The sequence below is a fragment of the Corvus cornix genome, chromosome 2 (genome assembly GCF_000738735.6).
Source record: "Corvus cornix cornix isolate S_Up_H32 chromosome 2, ASM73873v5, whole genome shotgun sequence".
Taxonomy (NCBI): domain Eukaryota; kingdom Metazoa; phylum Chordata; class Aves; order Passeriformes; family Corvidae; genus Corvus; species Corvus cornix.
The window spans coordinates 101,952,389-101,968,935 of record NC_046333.1 but is presented as its reverse complement, the minus strand read 5'-3'; the positions used below and the strand labels follow the sequence as shown (position 1 = coordinate 101,968,935).

Below are 16,547 nucleotides of genomic sequence, written 5' to 3'. Positions count from 1 at the left end.
CAGAAAAATTACGTGTACTTGAAGATTTTATTATCTTTATTACTGGAAGTTATTTCCAGGAAGTTTTCTCTCACCTCCTCTGCATCGTTCAACACAGTTTTGCTCCCTCTGAATTTAGTAGAAGTGAATCTAAGAATCTCTCACAACTAAAATGTGGTATACTTCATTTTACTGAGTGAATAGAGGGGTTTGACTTCTTTTTCCAACCTTTTAGGAAAAGGCACTAATGCTCACAAGCCATAGATTACTGTGGTTTGAGAGCATCAAAGCTACCTTAAGCATTATTATGATTATCGTCATAAGGAGAACTTAATGAGATACATCTGACAACAATGACCAGAATTACTGCTCTTAAAAGTGTATTAACAGTGTTAATTATCATCAATTAATTATTGCTCCATATATAATTGTCTCAAATATTTAGGAAATTTTTATAATTTCTATGTGTGTATTTGTTTAACGAGAGGAAGTATAATTTATTTAATAAAGCAATGACAATTGCAAGCAGTCATACTGAACATAAGTTCATATAAATTAATTTTGGATCTTCCTGTGTGCTTGTGATCTTCAGTGGTGGTTGGTTCTTTCTGTGTAAGCAGCACCGTGTGGCATTTAAATAGCACAGATAACAAGCAGCAGTGTGTTACAAATTATAATTGCTCAGAAATTGCAGGGTTTTTTGTGCTATGCGTTACCTGTAGAACATCAGACTTTGCTCCTCAGGTACAGTTGGTTCCAGCACCATCGCTAGGAGCCATCAGGAAAGGTCTCTTCCTCTGTGAGTAGAAAGAAACTCTGGCGAAACCTTTGGCTCATACAGTGACGCACGCATGATAGGGGGAAAATAATTTAGTTAAAACAAAAAAAATGGCTTTATGCCAACACACAATGCAAAATCGCATTTAATGAATAAGTAACCACGTATTTCTAAACTTGTTGGGCTCAGTAAATCCGGAGGTACTCCTTGAGGCCTGATACAAAGTTCAAGTTGTTGGTAAGATTCCTTGCCACTGGACACAGACGAGGCAGACAGAGAACCCTTGTAAGTGTAAGACAGATCCTGACTCTTGCAGATGAACGGCCGTTCCAAACCAGCACACCTAATTATGGAAGAAAATTTTCATGACAGACTTGGTTTATTAGACGAGACGTGTTAAGGAGCAAGTAATATAACACCTGCCAAAACATTCTAGCAGATTTTGTGTTGGAGTTGTCATAGTTTAAGTACCTTTACAGGCACTGGGAAGTAAAAAACTGAAGAATAGATAAACTCATATTCTCACACTCTATCTCAAGGAAAAAATTCAAACACTACAGTACTACTTCAAGCTAGGGATGGAAGGATATGAATGGAAGACTCCTTAACAAGATCCTTTGCACATGATAAGACACCTGCATTATTATCTACATGATGGATCTCAAAAAAGTCTGTAGCAATCAACAAGACATTTCCATAAAGTAGAAGTGTAGTATTCACATAAAGTACTACATAAATCCTTTCAAACTTGCATGTTAGACACAAGATACCCAACGTTCACCTAGACATACTTGAAACAAGTTACTCTGTTGTTTGATTGGTGACATTTTTCAATCAAAACTGTTCCAGGTATAAGGACCTCAGGCTCAAAACCACTGCTGCACACAGAACTCACCCATGTTATTTTACTTATTATCTTAGATATTATTATCTATTTTTCCTCATTTGCTTGAAGAAGCAGGTCTGATCAGATAGTGTCAGCTTTCAATGTCAATATATTAACCAGCTTTGCATTTTTCCCAGGCTACCTTGGAGTGTGGGAAGAGCTTCCCATAAATATCTGCGCAGCCATCTCTCTATCCTCCTTCAGATTCCTCCACGGAATTCTCTTTTCCTGTAAAGCCTATCAAAAAATGGATCAGGGTTAGACCGCTGGTGCACCAAGGCAACTGCTTATTGTCTTGAGTAATACTGACTCATCGTCCTCTTGGCCACCCCCAGGATTCCATCTGCCCGCATATGTTGTCCTTGATGGTTCAACTATTCACTCTTTACTTCCTGGACCATCTTTTTGTTCTTTACAGAGTGTTTAAGCAAATTTGGCCCATAACTAAATATGCAGATTAAGATACATATACACACATAAGCACATACATATAATATGTATGGATACATATGAAAACCCAGTGGCTGAAGTCTGGGATTTGCAGTAAATTTGCATTCAAAAATACAGTAAAGCATTTCTGCTAAAAAGAGGTGTTCATCAGAAAATGTTTCCTTTCTTGTGCTTTCCATTTCCCTTTCCCTTCTCTTCTTCCCTTCCGTACTCCTGTTCTTTTTTCCCTCTCCAATAAAAATACTGGAGGGGGTGGGGTTCTGTTTTGTTTTATATCTGTATTCCTTGTGGTTGCAAAAGTTTTTGACTATGCATCACTCAGTTTTATTTAATTTTTCCTTTTTCCTGGGTAAGAGGTTGAGCTGATGACTACTGGTGAACCTTAGCATCAAACCAGCTACCACTGCTCCCAGTGAAGGCCTTGCAGAAGGATTTTAAACATGCAATATGCCAACCATGAATAAATTAACACCTAAATTTGCTGACAAAGGCCTGGTTAATATAAAGTTTGCCTTGTGGGTTCCTTATGTCATTCCAGGTCAGCAGCAAATTGCACGGCAAGTTCAAGTGACGCTCAAACCTCTTAAAGCTAGGAAATACCCACCCGAGGTACATCCCAGTGCAGCATTAAGACTGCACCTGGAGCTTGCAGTGGTTCTTGGCATTAATTTCCAGGCAAATCTCTTGCACTAATGGCATGGAGATGGCAGCTGTGTGGGCAAAATGAAGAGAGGCATGCAAGCCAGGAGACAAGTCCTGACTTCATTTTTCAATTAAGACCATGACCAGTGGTGATATCCACAACTGCTTTGGCCATAGACCAAAAGTTAGAGTGGTCTGTCATCTCAATAGCAGTCAAGTGAAAGTCTCTGTATCTGACTCTATAGGTGCTGAAGTTGACTGTGAAAGAGCACAAAGAATTATTGTACCAGAGGCTGTTTCAAGGAGATTGGTCTCTGTGTTTGAGAGCAGTGTATGTACAGGATTCCTCATTTAGTAGCACTCACCTGGACACAGGTTTTCCTTTAAGAGCACTTAAAGTGCTGCAGCTCTGAGATGTTCTGCTTCAGGAGTCACAGTGTCATGCATATGTATGTTACAGGAAGACTGAATCATTGATCAAACAATGCAGAGTTCAGGTTGTGCTGCTGTACCATAGCTCCGGATTTCCTGGTTCTCAGAGGTGTCTTATCTCACTGTCATACGGGAAAGGAACAAGACTGGGCAACCAGAAACTGAATCTTCTCCTCACTGAATTGCCTGGGAGGTGGAGTTTGTTGATTCGGGGAGGGGGGATTTGTTTGTTTATGTTATTTTGGTTTTGTTATTTTAGTTTTGTTTGCTTTGATAAGGAAAAAAAAGTGAATTTTGGCTATTTCAAGAAATTCCAGCAACCATCTATATGTGCACTTGGGATACTATTGTAGTAGATACATTTATCCCCCAACCCTTCATCCTAAATCTCCAAATCATTCTGAAAAGAAATAAATTATTCTCATCTTACAGATAAAGAAACGGAGAACGGATGTGCTTCATACTGCTTGAGGCCTGAGATGGCAATTAGTGCATAAAATAAAATACACCCATAAAAAGTTTTCTGTGCTATTTTTTGCTGTCTGATGCCATTACATATATGACAGCAGCAATCTAATGCATAGTTCCTAATGTGCCAGCTGTCAGTTGTAGACCAGGCCAGACCCTCCCTGTTAGATCGGCCCCTGAGCCAGCCAGGCTCTCCAGCCTTTCCTCAGCCCACGCAGTCTCCCTTCCCCACCCAAATAGTCCCTGCCCGGAAATACCTAACCTGATATTCAGATTAATATATTTGCATTTATTCACTCCTTTGCTTCCTGGTCTACTGAGTTTAAATTTGCATCTCTTTAGATCTACTTGGATATTGGCACATATAAGCTGAAGGCTCACATTCTTCTGAATCAGAGATGAGTTACCAAGATCCCAGGATGTACCTCAATGGGCCAAATGGGACTGAATTATCACTACTCCCAAACCTCCTTTTCCATGGGTTTCACATCCCTCCAAGTGGTCCTTTCCTAAGATCCTTTCTCTTCTTACTTTAGCACCAGCTCTCCCTACTCTCCTCCATCCCAAATTCCTCTCAGCAAGCTGCTGTGTATAGCACATTTAATTCTGTTCTCGTTGACAGTTTTTGAACCTTCTTGCTTATTTTCTTATACTCACATTGCATTTTTCCAAAATAAAATAGAAACAAAACCTAAATCTTGGCAGAAGTGCAGTCCAGCACCTTGTCTGCAGACCTTTGTTATATTTTAACTGGACTTAGGTCAGGCTCAGGAGTAGCACAGCTGAATACAAGCTGGCTGGAAGTCTTCTTGGCACCCTATTCAGCCAACAGTGGTGTAATCCATTTAGTCAGGGAGAACTGGGTACATGCCTATGCAGGCAGCCAAGCTCTTTTTTTGCTGATCTGAAGGGTGGTAGGTGCCAGTGGGAAGCATGTCGGGAGAATGATTGTTTTGGGACACGGCTTGTTATCCTGGCCTGTGCAATCGCTAGGACCTGTCAATCCTTAAAAATGTGAGGGGTGGAGAAGTCAAGAGGTTACTTCCTAAGAACCCTTTGTTTAGATAACCCTGGCTCCTGCAGGAAGCCCACTGAATTTCAGGGTCAGTTACACACATGGATTTTAGACCTCTGGAGGAGGCAGCCTTCAGATGTGTGTGTTTGTACAGTCTTTGAGGGCAGATGTGAACTGATTCTGCTTGTGCTCCATCTCAATTGGCAACTGTGTAATTACACTTCATGTAGCGCTGAGCCCAGACAGAGGTATGGACAGATAGTGGCACAACATTTGGAAATCAGTATAAGTATATATGCAAAATATAGCAGAGGTCCATTCACTGAAGAAATAATTAAAACTGAAATTGTTGTTCCTCTCAAAGTGGAGGCCAACAATATTCAAAAAGACTCAGTGCTTATCTTATTTGCAGTGTTAGAAAAGGATTACAGACTATGAGGAAAGGATTATATAACAGAGGAAACAACCACCAAAAAGCTACCCAGAGGAGAACTGGATGATGGCTCTTGACATGTGCTGGTTTCTACAGAGAACTTTTCAGCTATTGAACTGGGAGGGAATCCAAAGAATTAAGTGTTTTATCTGAAGTAAATGTACACAAAACTAGAGGGGATACAAATTAACACAAAAATCCATGTATAATTTCTGAGGAAGATGGTAATAAAGTATGAGTTAAGAAATCTGACAATGTACAGAGCCAGATGGTTTGTCATAGAAGGTACCAAAGGTTTACAGAGCTGTCTGGTCCAAAAATAGTTTCTCTGTTTAATTAAATTAGCTAAGATGTGAAAGAGCAATTACAGTCCTAAAGCAGCTCCTGGGTAGGCTGATTATCTCAATAATTTCCAAATCAGCTTTGCTCACTTGATATAAAAAAAGATTATTTCCTTTTCTTTTACCATCCTATAGGGCTTGAACCCCTGGGTGCCTGGTTGAGGTACAAGTGTAAGCTGTAATATTTTTTAACTGTGGGAACAGTTAAAGGGTGTTGGATATATTAAGAAGCTTTACATTATGCATTTCAAATTCTTCTTGGATTCAAGCACTGGCACCATTCCAGGTTCCAAGGTTTCTGTTTAAAATGAGATTTAATGTACATACACTGTAACATTGCCAATAATATCTTGAACTGGGTGTGTTTTATTGGGTGATTCATAAAGTAAGACAGACAAAGTGTGCACAGTGGTATTGGAATTTGGGTGGGATCAAAGTACTGATTTAGTGTAATATGTTTGTCAAGCACAGCATACAGGAAATCTTTCTGAATGAAGATGGATTTAGCCCATGAGAACCTCAGTATATTTCCAACTGTCATTTATTCTAGTGAACCCCCCTTTGCAAATATCAAAGTAAAACTAAAAAGCTGCATCACTCGCTCCCAGATATTCCATTGGCAGTGAGACTACAGTAAGACTTTTTGGAAGTAAAAGGCAGGAAAACTATTAAACTTAATAAAAATTACATTGATTTAAAGGAAAACTGTCTGCAGTTTCACCACAGAAGAAAATTCTATCTGTTCTCTAACAGAGTGGCTGCAACATTTTTATTTAAATACAACTTCACTGTTAATTGAGCATCCATAAGCCTACTGAGCTGGGTATGCTGTGATTGTACATTTGCAGGCGTGTACCTCACCCTCTGTGCACTCTTCCTGTTCACATCTCTTTCCAGGCAGTAGTTTGAAAACCACAGTGCTGATTTTGTTTCTCAGACTAAGAAGCCACTCGTACTGAGAACAAGGAGCTCTAACACTGGGAAACTGAGCCTTCCTTAGAGGGCTTCATACTGGTAGGAGGGATAATGCTGTCCTGAGTTCCATTATAAAAAGCAAGCTGTTACATTTATGAAACACCTGTTTAAATACAGTATGTTTAATTCTTTGACTCCTGATCAAGAATTACATTCTCTTTTTTATTCTATACTGCTTGCTAAACAGTAGGAACATAGTAGTCTGCCTTTCTCCCTGCTTTCTCCACTCAGATGCACTTGGAGGACATAAGCACCTCGTTAGTCTGACCATGCTTAGTCCTAACTGCTCCCTTGGCAAAATTCATGCATTTGTGAGGAAGGACAGCTTCCTGAAATGAAAGGGAAACTAGCGAAAGGAAGGCTGTGGATCCCCTTTTTCAGAAGGAAGAGTTTTATGGAGGAGAAGGAGCTTGCCAGACTCACGTTTGCACAAAAGAGACAGAATAGGACAAGGTGAGCTCTCCTGCTAACAGGAGCTAAAAGGACTCAAGGTCTGCCCCTAGCGCTGGAAAGGATTTGGTACAGGAATCAGTGCAGATACCGTGTTTTCAGACGGCTTTCCACCTTTCACTTTGAAAAGTAGTTTGCTATTTTGCAAGACCTGTGTATAGAGAACTAATATTCCAAAGATGTTATTTAGTTCTCAAAATGTCCTATCAACTGTGATTTTTTAAGGGTACGAATACTATTAACCTATAAGTTAATGGATTAGCTTTAAATAATATATTACATCCTTTCCCTCGAATGTATTTTGAGATTTATATTAGATTAAATACACAGCGAAGATTTTAGTTTGTAATTTTCCTCAGTGAGAAATAGATGAGATAGGAGGCTGCGCTTGCTGTGGTGTCCTTCAGCTACCCATGAAAAGTTAATCTGTAAAGTTCTCAGAACCATCATGGAACAAAACTTTGGGATATTAAGAACTTGAGAATAAAGGAAAAATTCTTTCTCCTGGAAAGCTCTAGCTAATATGCATTAATTATCTCATGATACCTTTTGATAAGTAAACACAAAAGCATGCAGTGTACAGCATGCCAGTGCAAGTTAGATGAGAGGCAGGGAAATTTTGGCTTATCTTGAAAAAAGAAGCCATAGAGTGATTTTGTTTCTTTGATCTGCAGACAGATCCTTCATGAAGATATGAGCTGGGAGCAGCAAGTCTTGCTTTAAGGCAGGATTTAGGTAATCTTATCTTTAAAAATCTCTGCATCCTTTTTTCTTCCACGTTTTGCTCCTGATATGCCACTAACACAGCATATGTACATTTAGCCTGATTATTTGCCTACCATACTTCTTCCCTTGGACTAGATAAACCAATCAACCAGCCCTCAGTGTGAGCTTATTTCTTGGGTGACAAGTCCAAGAATAGGTGTGCCAGAGGTGTCCTCCTCAAAGACATGTTTATGTCCTCACTCCTGTCCTGGGATAAGTAAGACATTATGGTCTTTCTGTTGTTGTGGGATAACACACCCAGGCAGCTCTGCATCTGGCTGGAAGCCTTTGAACTCTCACTGTATCGTTAACCTTCCCTTCCTGCAGGATAAAGCCAGCCAGTAGTTCAATTTTTTCCCCATCTTCTATGCAAATCATTTGGGACTCAGCTTCCCAGATCCTTTCTTATTTCCAGTGGTCTGATTTCCTTACTTTTCAGGCTGCTGTCTGTTTTGTAGTGACAAGCAATTGCTATGACCTAAGTCACCCAGATGCCCAAGTGCTCCCATTCTCTGTGTAGGAGCGAAAGGGGATATTCCCACCAAGATGCAGTTCATCTGAGCTTTTTTGGAAGAGAAACTACAGCCAAATCCCATGCCCAGAAGTTCAGTCAACAATAGTAGCTCACATAAAGTCCAAATTACTCACAGGTTATGCTCTTCCCTTGCTAATGACTGCATGAACACCTCGACCAGGGGGTCAGGGACCACATCGCCATTCCAGCCACCTGCCTTACTGTAAGGAATTACTTGGCACAGCTATTTCAAACTTGCTTCAACCAAGGCTTGAAGAGTTTCATGAGAATTTTTTTATATGTTCTATCTAACACCAAAATGAGACTTCTGACTCTTTCTGGGTTTTGGTGAAATGATATTTTGTCTCTGCCAGAGCATCGGATTTATTTTCTAATCCATTTTACCACCCTCCTGATATCATAAGATTAAGACCGTGGTACCTTCTCTTTAAGGTTGTTCTGCAGATAGATCTTCACTTTGCTGATTCCTTTGCTGAAAATAACTAGTGCTAGTTCTCTTTAAGCTATACCTTCACAACTGCTCTATTACCTTTTTATTCTTATCTATTAAAACTTTTCTAACTGTGAAGGTGAGAGATATGATTTCATGATCTATGTGTGATGAAAGTATGCCTGCAGACCCTTAGAGTGCAGACCTAATATAGAAATTTTCTTTTGTATTTAATTGCCCTAAAAATAACATTTAAAGCCTCCTAGTGTACTGCAAGACCTTTGGAGCTAATGCACCCATCATCTTTAAAGAAACCACAAGAAGTGATTGAGGAGAAGGGTAAAATAGCTGGGCTGATAAAATAGGCTGCATTGTGCATATTTCCAGTTTCTGCTCCTCAAGATGGTTTCTTGGCTATTAGTTATGTCAGGGTAATCAGCACCTCTTGGTGCAGTTAAGGTCCTGAATAGTTATTGCTTATTGGAAGAGATTACTATGTCATTACTCCTCATTAGAAAATTAAAGCTGTTGATCAAGTACTGCAGTCTTTTCTGCCTTGTAAAATATTTTATTAATATGTATTTAAAAACCTACAAAACAAAGCACACTAGCTTCTTACTTATTTTTAGGTTTGAACAAACTCAGATTATCTGTGTTGAAGCCAAATTCTGAGATCCATAAACAGGCAGTACTACCACTGCTACGTAGGGAAATTGGAGTAAGTATTAAACAAAGAGTTGTCCTGAAATGAAAAATGCAGTCATCATTAACAGCAATAATTTTGTGGTCAAAACTTTGCAAAACTGCAGGTTTCTTTAAGGGTTAATTCATCCTCACAAAGGACATAGACCCAAAACGGGAATTTGGAATTTACATCAAACATCCTCTGCATTTCAGGGCTGTTTAGACTGGTGGTGGGAAGAGGGGAGGTCACAATCCCAAACTCAGACTTAAACTCATTTCAACGCACAAAAATGTCATTCACAGCAGAAACAAAACAAAAGGAAAAAAAAAAAAAAGGAACTCTATCTTTTATGCTGTAGATTTTTTGGATTGATGAGAATTCCTTGATCAGATTTTTCTCCCTCTGAAATTTCTTTCTCATATTGTTTTCCTATTTTCTGCTGGGAGTGCAAAGATCCCTCTCACTGTTAAATCTGAACAAAGGAATCAGCTTTAGTACATAAGACTAAAGACTAAGACATAAGATAAGTCTCTTCAGTCACCACCTGGCTTACAATTGAATTTTAGTTTCTCCTTTGCGGTTGCCTCACGATTGTTCATAATGAACACCCACCTCCACTGATGCAGACACAAAGATAGGAGTGACACCACAAGCTGGCTACAGAGACCCTTCTCACTGCCTAAACTACCGTAAGGTCAGGATGGATAGATGCATTTTCACTTGAGAACTTTCATTTGAGCCTTGTTTGGAAGGTCCCTGTTTGGGTCTTCTGTAACCAGAGGAAGCACCCATCAAAGTGCATTCACTGCCTGCGGATTTAATGAGAACAATCAATGTGAAGTTCAAACCTCCTCTGGCTGGCAGCACTCGCTGGGTATGTTTTAAGCAAACCTGGTGTTCACTTGGCAGGACAAACTTCTGAGAGTATAAGAGCCCTGTTATCTCTCCTTGGCAATATGCACAATAGAAGCCTGCTTGCTAGACAATAAAACATTGGTCTTAATATAAAACCCTTTTCACAGTTTATAAGGCTAAGCTTAATTAAAAGGAGAATTGTGTATGCTCTCCTTTCATTTAGTAGTAAACACAGCCTCCTTCACCTCATACAAAGCTAATGGTGGTAAACCAGATACTGCACCACTCTGTATGAGAATAGCGTACTGTGGAATACACTGCTGGAAGGAAACAGCATGACTATTCAGTAAATCCAGTTGTAATGTATGAGAACCTCACTGGGCTGCTCCTGCAGTGAGCTGGAAGGTATCACTGTCCTGCTGCAAAGACTCCCTGAATTTTGAAATAGAGATCTGCAATTATCACTCCAATCAGACAACCAACAGTTGGGTGAAGCTGATCTTCACATTCCCTTTTCAAGCAGCAAGTAATAGGTGTCACCTATGGCAGAAGCACGAAAAGAATGGAGCAAACCAATGTCAGCACCACCGAAAGTAAACTGAGACAGTTCTTGTCATCTCCAGGGACTCACTCAGAACAATCATCACGCTGTCTTTACAAACCATCCTCTCAAAACTGGCAGCCCAAAGTGAGGACCTGCAAAATAGAACATGTTACAAGAGCTATGGCCATGGCCAAATTGCAACTTTGAATACTCCCAGTCAGTGAGCTCCCCGTTTTGAACTGTGCCTTGGCACAGGAAATCACAACAGGCTTTTGTTTGGATTGGTGTTTACACTGCAAGCACCTGCATGCTCAGACATGGTTTTGTATGGAATGATACATGACAAAGGACTCGTGCAGCCTTGTGGGTTCACATTAATATTCTCATAAGGTTCATGTAGAAAAGGAGTTTGATAATAAGATACAGAATTCTCATCAAGAACTGATTGTATGAATTCGTCCAGTATAAGGAATTTACAGGATGCAGCAACTGGATTGATTCTGATGGACTGATTTCATGAAGTCACATTGGTGATTTCAATCTCAGCAGAAAGAGCTGTAACTTAATTCCTTTGTGACCTGATGTCCAACCTCAAGAGTTAGTGTTGACTGGCTGTCATGGTTTAACCTCAGCCAGCAACCAAGCCCCAGGCTGCCACTCGCTCACTCCCCCACCAGTGGGACTGGGGAGAGAATCAGGAAGGTGAAAGCTGGAAAATGCATGAATTCACATAAAGACCATTTAATAGGGGAAGCAAAAGCTGCACATGCAAGCAAAGCAAAAAGGGGAATTAATTCACTGGTTCCCATGGGCAGGCAGGTGTTCAGCCATCCCCAGGAGAGCGGGGCCCCTTCATGTGTAGCAGGAACTTGGGAAGACAAACTCCATCACTCCAAACGTCCCCCGCTTCCTCCTTATTCCCACACTTTATATACTGAGCATGATGCCATATGGTCTGGAACATCCCTTTGGTCAGTTGGGGTCAGCTGCCCCAGATGTGTCTCCTCCCAGTTTCCCACCTTCTCTCAGCCTTCTCCCCAGCATGGCAGTATGAAGAGTGGAAAAGGCCTTGGAGCTGTGTAAGCCCTGCTCAGCAGTAACAAAAACATGTCTATATTAGCAACCCTGGTAATTTGTGTTCAGCACAAATCCGAAACACAGCCCCATACCAGCCACTGTGAAGAAAATTAACTCTACCCCAGCCAAACCCAGCCCACTGGCCAATTTACTTAGCAATATGGACAAATAATCTATTGGATCACTGAGTCTTGACTTCTGCTTTTTCAGGACATCTCAGAAATTTCTTTTTACCTGTATAAAGCTGTACATTTAAATTAGTTTGCTTTTCATTTTTTGCTCTGACTGGACTTTTCAAAGCCTTAGCAAGTCCTGCCCCTAACTTCCAGACTAAATCCGTCTAAAGCTAATTTATGTCTATTTTTTAACTGAGCCAATATTTTGCTTTAGCTAGTTCTTGTCCCTTCTTGGTCCTTAATTTGCTATGGTATTTGCAGTGTTCTCAAGTTTACCTCAGCTTCTGTTTTTCTGATGTAAGCAAAAAGCTTTTTTTTAAATTCTTTCCCCATCTAACAGTGGAGAAATGTTGCACTATCACCAGCTTGAGGCTGTGGGACATCATTTGCAAAGAATGAGAAGTCTTGCATCACTTTTCACTCCTCCGATAGGAAATTGCCTTGGGGATTAGCAGTGAATAGCAGTGTAAACTTGACCCCCTTGACAAACATACATCTCTGCTGCTAAAAATGTTTCCCAAGCACTTCAGGAACAGTCCATCTGTTACAAGGTCCGACGAGAAGCATGCTGGTAAGCTTTACGTGAACAACTCCCAGGTTTCACTCAACAGCAATAATGCTGCTTTTCAAAGTTCTTGGCAGTGAAGCTGCAAGTAGGATCTTGCAGAGATTTACTCCCCTCTAACCCTTTCCAGCAGATTTTTCTCTTCAGGAGGGAGTGACTGGAGCATCCAACTGCCACAAGCAAGAGATGTTCAAACACGAAGCAACACTACAATAAAATGAAGCAGCAGCCAGCATCATAGTTTCCTGGCATTAATGCTGGAACCAGTGGGTTAAGAAAAATCTAATTCACTTTTTGCATGTGCAATGAAGTGGAATTCTCAAGCTAAAAAAAATTGCAGTGGCTTAAGACCTGTGTAACTGAAATCAGAATCATGCTCTTATTTCCACCAGGTCTTATTTCCTGTACTTCTCTGGTTTTCATGTCTCAGGAACTCTCATGGTGCTTTTCCAGGGCAGTCCTTTTCTAGCCTTTAACTAAGCAAACGTTGATTAAGTAAACTTTTACTGCGATCAAGTAAACAAACAAACAAACAAACAGAAATAGCATCTCCCAGAATTTTAGCCACTTTGTAACCGCTGGATTTTGCATGGGATCTAGGAGCTGCAAGTTGCTCCTCCCACTCAAAGAACAGCTTGTTCAGCAGCAGCTGCTTTCCTTTTAAGAGATTTTGGCAGTTTCTTGGGCAAGCACCAGAAAGATTTCTGTGGTGGCAGTCATTACTGTACTGCAAGTTTCTGTCATGCAAGGGATGTAGAGACATTTCTCCCCAGGCAGCAGGGAGTTAACTTGCCTCCTGTTCCCTGCCTTGGGAATAAGAGCTGGGATGGCAGCCCATAGTAGGAGGGTCTGGATTGAATTCGCCAGTGAAGAGGAGGGATAACATTTTTGTGTGAGAAAGATGCTTGCCAAGAAATTGCGAGGGGAAGTAACATGGGAGAAAGGAAGTAACTCATCAGTGTTTGGGACAGAAAACAGCAGTTTCAGGATCTGGGTACACATCAGGGTCTTGGATGGATCTTTCTCTACCTACGTCACTCACAGAGAAAGAAAGCAGGAGGAGGAAGTGTAGATGCCTTCAGAAGCTTATGAACACTGCCAGAACCTCAAAAGCATCCAGTTTCCTACCAATACAGGCTAACTAAATACTGCTACACCACTTCTAGAGAGGAAGAGACTGAGGTTGTAGAAAACTTTTAAAAATAAGACTAGTTTTCTACCAGCACGAGCCTCATTGGGGCAGAAACATGTGAGCAAGGGCAAAGAAAGGGCAGCAGCAGCCCCAGCTGCCAGGCCACTGGAGGACACCATGCTGGGACTTGAAGCTCTAAAGAAAGGCTGCTGAAAACCAAAGCCACTTGGCTTTGTACTTCCCAAAACCAAAATACAGTTGGGTAGAAACAAGTAAGGTAAATCATTGCTTCAAAACTTACAATTATTCATTCAATGAGATGCTACAAAAGGAAGGAAAAAAAAAGAAATAAAACTTCTGGGATGCAAAGACTTGTTTTCCTTTGCTTTTAACCAGCCATTTGAAAACACTGCAACATGACCAGTTCTGCAAAAATGTTTTCCTGACCACAGCATCTTGCATGCAGACAAACACAAGGATTATGCCAGTTCCTGGAAGAATGAGCGTCAGTAGCTTTTTTTAGTACTGGAGCACGTCTGTTTGTATTGTTGTTTTTCTCTCTTATCTCCCTGATTTTGGGGATATCTTTTTTGTTGTTTTTGTTTTTCATAGCCTCTTTGTTAAACAAGTACTATAGGTTACTTTTTCCTCTGGTTTTTCATTTTTGTTTGTCTCTAGATTTTTTGCCTGTATAATAAAATTGCCCTTAACAAACTCTCTTCTGCTGTCTCAGCCTGAACAACTTCCACTGGGTCATCTTTGTGCTACCATTTTAAACAGTTTGCTTGCTTGTAAGTAGCTAATTAATTATTTTTTCTATTCAACAATAAACTTTTGAGCTCTGGTCTGTGACTTCTTTTAGTGAGAGCTCCTGTTTCACCAGTGTGTATTTGAGAAATTTCCCCAGGTAAGATGAAAGATGGGAATCTGACTTGCTTTCCTGGGAAAATTTCTCAGGCACTGTTTCTTATTTTGGTGGTACTGAGTCAAGACAGCAATTGGACATGTACTTACATGGCTTTGAAGTCAGTGAGATGTATTAACTGTCTGAAAAATGGACAGGTGTCCCTGCCCATGGCAGAGGGGTTGGGACTAGATGGTCTTTCAGGACCATTCCAACCCAAGCCATTCTATGATTCTATGATACTGTAATTCCAGTGTGTCTTGCTGAAATTAATTCAGGCGGCATAAGGTTTCACATGTACAGTAATGAAAACATCCTGGACTTGAAGAATTACAAAATCTGGACCAAAGGAAAGGGATAGATGAGTAATAGGATACATGAAAGACACAGAAATGTTTAAAAACATGACAAAACCCCCAAAAGAATCTATGGAAAGGTGGTCCTGAACCACAACACTGTCTATGAAAGAACGGAGTGGGATGGTGTAAAACCTTAAAAGATTTATATCTCCTGTCAATTTGTAGAACAAATTAGTGGCTGAAATTTGTAAAACTAAATAGAAGTTGCTTTAAACTGAATGTCCTGAGTGCAAACTGTAATTTTTCTACATCAGGGAGTGTATCTCATTTGCTTATTGAAATATTTTAGTGTATAATGCATTCTTGTGGAAGGGCAGTGAGCAGCCAAAATCCTTGCAATATTCTGTACTGGTTGTCTGAAAACCTGCTGTGTTTTGTTTCTCTGCTAAATTCTCTTAAAAAAAAGAAAAAAGCTCAATTAAATCAAAAACATCTCTCTGATGAACCTCTCCTTTGATCTCTCTCTTTTGATAATCTCTCTCCTGACAGGCTGTGATACTCTGCTAGCAATGCTTTGTGCTTTCCTCCATGGGGATAACAACTGTTCTGCTCCAGGCATTTCCTTGGCCTAGGATTTGGGATCTCTGGAAGAGGGCAAACATCTCCATCCAGCCTGTTTGTGTGAGTGCAGGACTCCCTGTGGAACTATTTGGTGTTACAATGAATGCCACAACAGTTTATTGCCAGGAAGCACCTAATGACCTGGCAGTAATCTCACTATGACTGATCAAGATTTTCTTCAATTCCCTTCAGCAATTTTACCTGATAAATTAGTGCAGGGGAAAAAAAAAAAAGGACAAAATAAAACCGTAAGTAGAACAGAGGCTCTGATTTAAAATATCTAATGGATGATGCTCTTCTGCTTTCCTGGGGTTATAGTGTGCAATGCTTCTCCATAAATTCTAGAACATTGGATACTAAGAGCAGAGTGGTTATGACTCCTTCTTCACTGATTTCAGAGGAGCAGCCTTAAGCTGATGAGTTTAACTTAAATTTGGCATTTGATGTGTGGGGCACAACCCTGCTACTAACCTGAGGTTGACTATTTTAATCCAAATTGGGTCTGTATTACTGGGGTTGGGTAAAAAAATGGAGTTACTATTTTCAGTGATTTCTTCACATAGCAAGAAAAGCTAAAAAAAAAAAAAAGAAAAAAAAAAGAAAAAGGAGATGGACTGAGATGATTCTCAAACAGAGCAGCAGAGCAGTCCCTATCCTGTGCCTGGCCCGGCACATGGTGTGTAGGACTAAGCATATGCACAGCCCCCCTGCAGGATGCGGTCTCTCACAGACTGTTTTTCTCACAACAGCAAATACTTACCCTGCAGTACAAGAAAGACAAGGAGCTCCAGGAGGTGGTCCACCGGAGGGACACAAAGGTTATTAGAGGTCTGGAACATCTCTCTTATGAGGAGAGACTCTGGGCCTCAGAGAAGACTGAAGGGGATCTCATTAATGCGTTTAAGTATCTCAAAGGCAGGTGCCAAGAGGATGGTGCCAGGCTCTTTTCAGTGGTTCCCAGTGACAGGATGAGGAGCAATGGGCATAAACTAAAATACAAGAAGTTTCACTTCAACACGAAGAAGAAAAGAACTTCTTTTCTCTGAGGGTGGCAGAGCACTGGAACACGCTGTCCAAGGAGGTCGTGGAGTCTCCCTCTCTGGCAACATT

At 40.6% G+C, this 16,547-nt stretch overlaps 1 long non-coding RNA gene across 1 annotated transcript; it reads right to left on the bottom strand.

Annotated features, from left to right (window-relative positions):
* Nucleotides 1-665: 665 nt before the first annotated feature.
* LOC120409804 lies at nucleotides 666-16,501 on the bottom strand. The gene is made up of 3 exons (XR_005601602.1): nucleotides 16,198-16,501; nucleotides 1,786-1,880; nucleotides 666-1,100 (listed from the first exon to the last, which is right to left on the bottom strand). It is a non-coding gene; the product is annotated as an uncharacterized LOC120409804 (long non-coding RNA).
* Nucleotides 16,502-16,547: the final 46 nt, after the last annotated feature.